Consider the following 10,910-nt stretch of genomic DNA (forward strand, 5'->3'; position numbering starts at 1 on the left):
GGACGCCCACCCTCCGCGCTGCAGCCGACGTGCGCGCGCCCACGGCCTGCGCCCCGCCCTCCCTCGGCGCCCGCCTTCCAGCGCCATTCCCCCGCGTCCCCTCGCGTCCCCGGCCATGGAGGGTCTGGTGCTGCGCCCCGCCAAGGGCTACCGGGTGGTGCTGCTCGGCAGCGTGGCGGTGGGCAAGACGGCGCTGGCCACGCAGTTCGCGTGCGGCCGCTTCCCCGAGCGCTGCGAGCCGTCGGTGGAAGAGCTGTTCAGCAAGGTGATCGAGGTGAACCAGGCGCCCGCGCTGCTGGAGATCGTGGACACCGTGGGCGCCGAGCACCTGGTCACCCTGAAGGACCTGTACATCCGGAACAGCGACGGCTTCGTGGTGCTCTACAGCGTGTGCAACGAGGCCTCGTTCGAGGCGGTGCGGCCGCTGCGGGAGCGCATGGGCCGGCTGCGCGGCGCGCGCGCGGTGCCGCTGGTGCTGGTGGGCACCAAGGCCGACCTGGACGCCGAGCGCCAGGTGCTGACGGCGCAGGGCCGCGCTCTGGCCCGCGAGTGGCGCTGCCCGTTCCTGGAGGTCACGGCCAAGAGCAAGATGATGGTGGACCGCGTGTTCACGCAGGTGGTGCGTGAGATGGAGGCCCTGGCCCCGCCGGAGGAGGCTCCCCGCGTCCCCGCCAACGCCCAGGAGACGTGGCCATCCGAGAGGTTCATTGGCTAGTGCGCAGCTGTTGGCCCCGGCCGGTGCTTGCCGCTCTCTGGGGACTTCTGAACTCAGCATTCACACCCAGTGCCTTTTATGAGAAAGTTCCCGAACAAGTAGGCCACTTCTGGAGGTGAACCCAAAACAATGGGTGTCTCGCTTCGATATTTGGCAAAAACGAAAATCGTGCAATCTTTGGTGACCTCTGACTGTGCTATAAGAAGAAACCAAAAATCTCATTTTCCTGTAGAGAGAAATTAGTCTTGTTCTTCGATCAGAGTTTGTTACTCAACCCCCTCCCTCGCCTTCCAGTTTTTTGTAAAGCGCAGCTTCCAAGCTTGGATTGATTGAGGAGTGCGTACTAAAGACAAGTTTTCGTCAGTGGCTGGAGGGGTTTCCCTCTCCTTTACAGCATTGAATCGCACCAGTAAGATTTTCCTCCATATGAATTCCTAAATATAGTTATGACCTAGGCAGCATTGGTTTGAAAGCGGATACGGTGTGGACAACAGCTGTGTGCGCACACAAAGATAGCTTGGCTCTACCTTGTAGTTGGCATCTTGTCCGTTTTTGCATCCCTACATTAGAAATAAAGTTAAGACATTGGTAATTTTTAACATGTGTCGTTCTAGCTTATGTGTAAACCTATAATTCCTAAGGTATTCTTAAACATTTTTTTAACTGTGTGTATGTGTGTGTATGCGCATGTGTGATGGGTGTGGGCGTGCAGAGGTAAGAAGGCGACCTCAGGTCTGGGTCCTTGCTTCCACCTTTTTTTGTTACGTCCCGGCTTCAGAGGCCACGAGCTCCTGGGGCTTTGCCTGCCTCCTTCCCATTTTGGGATTACAGAAATGGGGGCCCAGCTTTACCTGGGCTCAGGGGATTCAAACTCACTTCCTCACGATTACGCAACAAGCAATTTCCCCACTGAGCCATCTTCACATTCCCTAATTCCTAAAGCTTTCACACACCGTGTCTTTGAGTTATTGGCCAGAAAACAAAAGTTGGTAACCAGGGGGGTGAGCCGGGCCCCTGTGGGGTGTTTTCTGCAACATTGCTGTCAGGAGCCAATGCTTTTTCTTGTTTTTCAGATTCAGATTTTTTTTTTGTCTGAATATCTGCATAGCTGAACAGTGACGCAAGTGTGCAAGGATCTTTCTGCGTAGTTTTGACAACACAGGAGCTTTTTCTTGGATCCATTTATAAATATTGTTTGATAACGTTAAAAAACTGACTTTTGAACTGAGTCCTTTGTGCATGTGTGCAGGGGTGAACGTTTTCACCTCTCTACCTGCAAGGTATTTTTCAAATTTAGGAACACAACCACTTGAACAACTTTCTAAACAAACAAGAAAGCTTAAAACTATACCCATGACCTGAAACAGTTAATTTTGCTAAAGAAAGTTTATTTGAATGGTGGCATCACAGGGCTCTGTGCATTTTTATTTGTATGGTATATAATATTGCTATAGAAGAATGATTTTCTTCTTAATGTAAAGAGCATGTTTTAGAAGGCATCTGCAGATGTGCCCTGGAGAGGGCTGGCTGGCTGGCTGACCTCTCCAGCCTTCCTTCCTCACTATTCCTCCCCTCGGAACAGGTTGGGTCAGGAATCTCACTTTGCCAGCCTTGAAACAAAACACAGCACGCTCACACATACGTGCGGTGTGTATGCACGTGCGCACACACATGAGATCTTGCTGGCCCTCCTGGGGGCCATCTGTCCAAGGAGATGTTTCAGAGGTGAGGAGGGGTAGGTGCAGACAATGGGAACACCTTCCTGACTTGAGGGTCTTGCTCAAAGCCAGTCCTGCTGCTGGAGCTGAGGGAAAACAAGATCAAGTTCCCGCTGAGCAGTGAAAGCTGTCCCCAGCATGGAGAGCTAGGTGGCTTCTTCTGACTCTCCACCTGCCTATGCTGAGGCCTTCTGGGAGGACTCCTGTCCTTGGGTCCTAGTCCTTCTGGATATCAGACCTTGATCCAAGAAAATGTTCCCAACTAAACTTTTCTGCCTTTTGGGATGACCTCAAATACCCCCCTCTCAGATCCAAGTTTCCAATTGAGAATCCTAGGCTGTTCCTGGCTGACTGGTGAACGAACAGAGCTTGAGGCCAGCTCCTCCACCCTCAGGAGTGAGTATGAAGCATTTTTCTGGGTGTACACACATGAACACACACAGAGGAACAAACAGAAACATGGGCAGAGTATAGATACACAAAATTAAAGACATACAGGATTTTCCTATATTTCTTTTTGAGACAGGTCTCCCTGTAACCTCAGCTGACCTGGAACTATGTAGACCAGGCTGGCCTCGAGATCCACCTGCCTCTGCCTCCCGAAGATTAAAAGTCCTGCTTCATCATGCCCTGCTAGGATTTTCCTACATCATTTCTTTTTCTTTTTCTTTTTTTCCTTTTGGTCTTTTTGAGACAGGGTCTCCCTGTAACCCCAGCTGTCCTGGAACTCACTGTGTAGACCAGGCTGGCCTTGAACTCACAGAGATCCGCCTGCCTCTGCCTCCCAAGTACTGGGACTGAAGGCATGTATCACCATGCTGGGTGGATTTTCCTACATAGCTGTAGGTCAGGCATGCCCCTCTGGGAGGCCTAAATGACTTCAAACTGGATTCGCCAGGGGCAGATAGGACCTTTAGAGTACTTTGTAGGCACATGGACCAGGCAGGCACCTCCTACTGGGGTGAAGTGACCTTCCCAGGTCTTGACACTGTGGTCCCGCACTATGCAACTAGGGAGTGTGCCAGCAAGTGGCCAAGCTACAAAAGAGGTGGGGGAGGAAGAGGGAGGAGTGGGGAAGTGTTTCAGTCCCATGCTCTGAGCCCCTGTATAAACTGATGTTTCTACTCAGCCAGCATGCTGTGGCTTCAGTATGGATGATTAGGGTTGCTGTGGTGTGGAGGGTTCTCTGGGGCAGTGAAAATGACATCATTTCCCTCTTCTTTTTTTTTTGGTCTTTTTGAGACAGGGTCTCCCTGTAGCCCCAGCTGTCCTGGAACTCACTGTGTAGACCAGGCTGGCCTTGAACTCACAGAGATCCGCCCGTCTCTGCCTCCCGAGTGCTGGGATTAAAGGCGTGTGCTACCACGCCTGGCACCTCTTCTTTTTTTAAAAAATTTTATTTTTATTTTATGTGTATGCATGTATTGCCTGCATTTACCTGCATGACTGTGAGTGTACCATGTGTGAGAAGTGCCCCCACCATGCCTGGCCCTTGAACGAATGATTTTTGGGGAGTTACTTACAGGCATGGTGGTACAAGCCTTTAATTCCCAAGTGCTGGGATTGAAAGCGTGCTCCACCAGTTCTATCTATCTTAGTATTTTTATAAAAACAATTAGACCCAAAGAGCCTCATGTTTAATTGACCAGAGATCATTTATTTATTTATTTATTTTTGGTCTTTTTAAGGCAGGGTTTCCCTTTAGCCCCAGCTGGCCTGGAACTCACTATGTAGACCAGGCTGACCTTGAACTCACAGAGTGCTGGGATTAAAGGCATGAACTACCACGCCCACTTTGCCAGCTTTTAACATTGCTCAATCTGCCTTTTTCTTAGTGCACAGTGATTTTTTGCTATGTGGCTGGCAGTCCCTGACATTCTCCAGTGACACCCACCTCCCAGTATTTATACCCTGGTGACCCCCCTCCTCCCTTGAGGGTGGCTGACCTATTAGAGCTCTTTATTTTAGAAATATGACTAAAATTATTTGATGTCATTTCCCTGATTACATTGCAAATAGGCCAACCTTGGCTTTGCTCACCCTCTTGCTCTTTCTTTGGGCCTGTGTTCTGGGAACAGCACACCTGTGTGGTGACAGGCCTTGTGGACAGCAAGGAACTGATGTCTCCAGACATCAGCACCTTCTCAATGGAGACTGAAATGGGCCCTTTCCCAGGTGAGCATGGGGGTGACAGTAGCCTAGGGGCCCCTCCAGAGCTGTAAAGTGAGCCAGGTTGAGGCCCAGCACAAAGGACCCAGACTATGGCTCCTGATCCCCCAAGACTGTGAGAACTGCACTTACTGTCTCCCAACGCTGAGGTTGAGGCTGTAGGCACCTAATGTAGCTGGGGGCCTGGAAGTGATGCTGACCTTCAAACCCCTGAAAATGCAGGTGGGGCTCTGTACACCAAGGAGTATGGCCGCTGAGGGCTATAGTACCTTGGACAGGCCATCTGGAAACAGGGACTTTGAGGATGCTGGGGCAAGGGAGGGCTCAGAAGGAGGTGAGGGATATGTTACTGGGACCTGCAGGATAATGCAGGGAGCTTCGTGGTGCTGCTGCCTTGTGGAGGGTTGAATGAGAATGTCCCCCATAGGCTCCAAGTCTTTGGACATTTTGTCCCCAGCTGGTGGTGCAATTTTGGGAAGTCTTAGGAGAGGTGTGGCTATCCTGGAGGAAGCACGTCACTGGGGGAGGGCTTAGAGAGTTCTTAAGCCTTGCCAGTTCTCAAGTTGCTCTCTTGCTTCCTGTGCCTACTTGAAGATTAATAGCTTCTGCTCCTACTCCAGCCACCTCTGCCACCATGCCCCCCCCCCGCTTGCCCCTTTGGACTGTAAACTAAATAAACTCTTCCTTTTATAAGTTCCCTTGGTCTTGATGTTTCTATCACAGCAACAGAAAAATGGCTAATCAACATGGGTGGGAAGCTAAAAGTGGCCCACTGCAGCCCACAACCTAGCTAGGTTTCCCACAAAAGGCTGAAAGTGATGCTAGGTTCTTCTTGCCATGTAGAAAAAATAAACACGAGAACTACTAAACTAAAGGAATGATGGTTTTACATTTATTCATTTGTGTGTGTGTGTGAGAGAGAGAGAGAGAGAGAGAGAGAGAGAGAAGTGAGAAAGAGAGAAGAGAGGAAGAGAGGGAGAGAGGAAGAGGAGAGAGGAAGAGGGAGAGAAAGAAAAAGAGGGAGATAAAGGGAAACAGAGCACCCATGCCACAGTGCGTACGTGCGTGCGTGCATGTGTGTGTGTGTGTGTGTGTGTGTGTGTGTGAGAGAGAGAGAGAGAGAGAGAGCATGTATGCCACGGTGCATGTGTGAAGGACCAGAGGACAACTTGTAGGAGTCAATGATTCTCTCCCTCCACCATGTGAGTCCCAGGCATGCAACTCAGGTTGTCAGCCTTGGTGGCAAGTGCCTTTACCTGCTGAGGCATCTCTCAGAACCCCACTTGATGGTTTAGCATTTAAGAGATAGCTTCCAAGCCATTTCACATACAAGAGCATTGGTCATCAGTGAGATTGTTAGTGAAACTGCAAAGCTCCTCCTTTAGAATCAGAAAGATCAAAGGGAATTGTATACAAACGCACACAGATAAATGTGAAAAAGTTTGATAAAAGGTCCTTTGGAACGCTAGTGTGCTCAATCGATAGGGACTGTACGAGGCGAGGGGTACTGCCCCCGTAGGAAGGTAGGGGTACTGCCCCCCACCATGCCAGGAGGAGGCCCAGACTTTCAGGGGTGTCCTTTGTCTAATGAGGTTATCACAGGGGTCCACAAATGTTTTGAAAGATCACACCAACATAAACATCACCAGTGTAAAAATGAGAACAGAACACTAAACAGAAGTAGCCTTTGGACCACCAAAGTCATCCGGGAAAGAGAGCTGAGAAACCACATGTGCCCTTTTCCATGAAAAAAGTAAAAATAAACGGGCCGGTGAGGCAGCTCATTGGTAAAGCACCTGTCATGAAGGGGGCAGAGGCAGAGCATCCCGGCCTGCCTAGTTAGACGGACCAGATTGATGAGCTCTGGGTTCAAGTGAGAGACCCTGTCCTAACATATAAGGTGGAGATCAATCAAGACAGTGTCAACTGCAGGCCTCCACATGCATGTACACGCATGCACCCACATTCATCCACAGGATGACTCAGAGAGCAGAGCCGAGAGCTCAGAGGGTAGCGCCTCAGCCACGAAGAATTAGTCAACACACCTTAAGATCTGAGAATGCCCAAACAATGGCCTTGCTGGCTTTCAGAACTGCTGTGGGCCTGGCCGCTGTGCAGAGGTCATGGAACTGTGCTGCAGGAGTGTCCTTCCAAGTATTTTATAAGACTGTGAGAGCTAAGCTCAGGATTTGGTTTTCAGGTCACAGCATATTCATCTGGCATTACCTAAGTTTGTGGAGTAATTAATATGGTCCAGAAACTGACATCATAGCTCATAGGAACAGATGCAGTGACCATGGAACTCTGTGTCTCTTCAGTCTTCACTCGTTTCAACTTAAGAAAAACTAGTTCTTCTGGGCACGGTGTTGTACAATTTAATCCCCTCACTCAGGAGTCAGAGACAGATGGATCTCTGTGAGTTCGAGCCTGGGCTACCTAGCAAAACCCCGTTTAAAAAAAAGTTGTGCGGGGCATGGTGGCGTACACCTTTAATCCCAGCTCTTGGGAGGCAGAAGCAGGCAGACCTCTGTGAGTTCAAGGCCAGCCTGGTCTACATAGTGAGTTCCAGGCCAGCTGAGGCTACAGGGAGACCCTGTCTCAAAAAGACACACAAAAAGAAAAAAGTGTTGTTTCCTTTCAGGTGGAAACAGAAAGCAGGTTCAGTCGTGTGAAAAAGTACATGCAGCTGTGTCGTAGCCAGAGGATGGACTGTGCTTGCTCTCGTCTGTGAATCTTCAGACCAACCTCTTAAGCTTCTCTGTGGTATAGAAGTGGGTTTCTGCAAAATACATTTCTGTCAGTCAGTGATTAGGTTTTGAATTTGAAATATTCCACAAAGGCTCAGGTATTGAAGCCTTGCTCCCAGCCAGTAGGTCTAGCCACCTAGCGGACGGATGATTTCAAAGTGGATTTGTAATTTGTGGGCATTATTGGGGGGAGATGGAAAGTGGGACTTGATTGGAGGAAGGGGGCACTGGGAGCATGCCTTTGAGGGGTATCTTGGCTCTGGCCCCTTTCTAGTTCAATCTCTGCTTCCTGACTGTCATGAGGTGAGCATCTCTGCTCTACCACACCCTTCCGCCATGATAGCCTGCTTCACAGGCCCAGAAATGATGGAGCCGCCAACCCTGGGCTGTAACCTCTGAAACCATGAGCCGAAACAAATCCTTCCTCCTTTGTTTTTTCAGGTATTTTGTCACAGTGATAAAAAAAAAGTCCAACAGACATGTCCATCTTTTATCTCCTTGGCTGCTCATCCTTGAGTATCTTATTCTTTTGATGCTATTGTGAATGGAACTGTCTTTTAATTTTTATTTATTTATTTTTGGTCTTTTTGACCTATAGTCCCAGCTGGCCTGGAACTCACTATGTAGACCAGGCTGGCCCCAATCTCACAGAGATCCACCTGCCTCCTGAGTGCTGGGATTAAAGGTGTGAGCCACCACACCTGCCTTTTTTATTTTTTGATTCATTTATTTTTACTTTATGTGTATGAGTGTGTTGCCTGCATGTTTATAAGTATACCCATGTTGTGCAGTGCCCGTGGAGGCCAGAAGAGTGCACTGGATTCCCTGGAACTGGAGTCAAAGATGGTTAGCTGCCACGTGGGTGCTGGGAACTGAACCCTGGTCTTCCAGAAGAACAGCCAGGGCTCTTAACTGCTGAGCTGTCTCTCTAGCCCTGGAATTGTCTTTTGCCTTTTAGATTTTTCACTGTTCAAGTATACAAATGCAACTGTTCTTTGTATGTTGATTTCATATCCTGAAACTTTGCTGAATTTGTTTATTCTAAGAAGTTTGGTTTGGGGGGCTGGAGAGACAGCTCAGGGTAAGAAAACCGGCTGCTCTGCAGAGTTCCCAGCACCCACACGGTGGTTCACAACTGTCTGTAACCCCAGTTCCAGGGGATCCGAGATCCTCCTCTGGCCTCTGCCGACACCAGGCACACATGATGCTTTTGGCATGTAAGACCACATCATCTGTAGACAGATGGTTTTACTTCTTCCTTCAGATTTAAATGCATGTCTTTTATTTCCTTTTTTTGCCTAAAGCTCTGGCTAGAGTGTCCAATGCTGCATTGACTAGAAGCGGGGAGGGCCAGTTTCTTGTTCCTGGTCATACAAGAGACACACCTAGCCTCTCACTGTTGAATATGAAGTTGGCAGTTAGCTTCTCATAGACGGCCTTTATTTTGTTGAGGTAAGTCCCTTCTTGTTCCAATGTGATGAATGTGTTTATCACCAGACGCTGTTGAATTCTGTCCAATGCTGCTTCTGTCTCAATCCAGATGACAGTGTGCTTTGCCCCTTCATTCTACTCAGGTGGCACGTTTCAGTGTCTGATTTTCTGGTGCCTAGCTCTAGCAGGCACATTACTTGATCCTTCCAGTTGCCTGCTGGTTTTGCCTGCTAGGATTTGGTTGAGGATGCAGCTGATTTTTACACCGTCCTTCCACTCCCCCGACCCCCTGCATCCTGCCTGCGTGGGGCACACCACCTCTGTTTACTGAATAAAGATTACACGGCAGCTTGTACCTGGAGCCCCATACTTGGAGCTACAGCCTCTCAACTGGTGCTGATTGAGTTTCTGGTAGGACACTCAGCCGCTACCTCACCAGCTGCTCCTGGAGGACTGAGTCAAAGATAGGACTGTTGAATCCCAGGGGCATGAGGTGGGACTTCACTTCTTGACCAAAGAAATTTTGCAGGGAGGCACTGCTCCCAGAGAACCACAGAAGCACCACCATCTTTGTGTAAAGAAGCCTAGAGCTAATGACCCCTCCTCTAGAGCACCTTCCCAGAATGGAAGAAAGGTTAAGGAAACATTTAATGAGAACAGAGTTCAGGGACAGAACAGAACTCTGTGTAAAAAGGCAAGGTGGGCGATCTGGCAGGAAAACAAAGAGGCAGTTGTATGGAGCCTTTGTCCGTCAAGGCTTTTATTGAGGGGCGTGAAAACTGCATTCTATCCATCATGGCCTAAGGGCTGACACGGAAACCTGAACCCCAACCTCCTCAGGCCTACGGAGGAAAAACATAATGATCTGCTTTCTATCACTGTGGTTCTGTTTCTGTGGGCAACTGAAGGCTGTTCTGTGTGTCTCCAAACTCAAGATGGGTATTTGAGATAGGGTGATGGCTAAATAAATGAACTTTTAAAAAAAAATGTTTTGCCTACATGTATGTTGGTGCACCTATGTGTGCAGAGCCTGCAGAGGTCAGAAGAGAGCATCAGATCTCCTGGAACTGAACTGGAGTTACGGATGGTTCTTAGCCACCATACGGGTGCTGGGAACAGAACCCTGGTTCTCTGCAAGAGGAGCCAGTGCTCTTAACCACTGACCATCTCTTCTGCCTCTAGGTGAGCTTATTTTTAACTTTCGTTAGCATTAGCCCAGGAAGGCACAGCTGATTGTATTTATGCTCATCAGTTTACCCTTTAGTTGTGTGGCCAGTTTAGGGCCCCAGTTCAATTAAGCAGCAACAAGCAGTTGAAGATTGCTTGTTGAAATGTTAGTATCTGAAAATCCTAAGATGTCTATAATTGTTCATTTTTATTGGATTGAGACGTGCCTAGGGCATTAGTGGGGCATGTTAAGGTTCAGATAGCCCCCTCCCCTCACCAACAGGACCCCAAGGACTTCTCATGCTCCTGAGAAAAGGGAACCTAGCTGATAAGCACCCTGGTCTTTGAAGTCAAGAGAAGCAGACTTTTCTCTACTGTTTGGCCAACACAGCAGGCTTCCCCTTTGATCTCTAAAGAGGACAGGTTTTAACAGTCCTGCTCTCCCACTCCCTCCCAAATCTATATGGAAACTTAACTCTTTCTTTAGGCCACTAATTACCTATACAATGTGACATCTAAGCTGGTTGGGTAAAATCCTATTTGTTGAATACCATTTTTGTTTTTAGTTTACTTTCACGGTGTTTTAAGATGTATTCACTGTTTGTCTTCTTCAAAGGTGTTTTATTTTAAAAATGATAAACCAACCACGTTCTCAACAAAGACTATATAACTAAATATGTATATACAGTCAACATCAATTTATGCTTCTTAAAATTAATTTACTTGGTATCATTAATTTTTAAGTAAAAAATCTGATACAAACTAAAAATGCTAAATTAAGACCAAAATTTTTTTCAGCCAAAATATTCTCTCTTTAATCTACAACATGGTTCCTGGTACTAAAATATGTAAATTAATTTTAAGTACCTCTCTCCCTATCTCCATCTCTCTCTCTCTCCCTCTCTTTCTCTCTCTCTCTCTCCCCCTATCTCTCTCTTTCTCTCCCTCCCTCTCACCACTGCC

General features: G+C 48.3%; 1 pseudogene across 1 annotated transcript; it reads left to right on the plus strand.

Annotated features, from left to right (window-relative positions):
• The first annotated feature begins 6 nt into the window (after positions 1–6).
• LOC103727615 lies at positions 7–1,314 on the plus strand (annotated as a pseudogene). Its single transcript, XR_606967.3, has one exon. The product of XR_606967.3 is annotated as a ras-related protein Rap-2c pseudogene (transcript).
• Positions 1,315–10,910: the final 9,596 nt, after the last annotated feature.

The sequence above is a fragment of the Nannospalax galili genome, unplaced genomic scaffold (genome assembly GCF_000622305.1).
Source record: "Nannospalax galili isolate Female #2095 unplaced genomic scaffold, S.galili_v1.0 scaffold188, whole genome shotgun sequence".
Lineage (NCBI taxonomy): Eukaryota > Metazoa > Chordata > Mammalia > Rodentia > Spalacidae > Nannospalax > Nannospalax galili.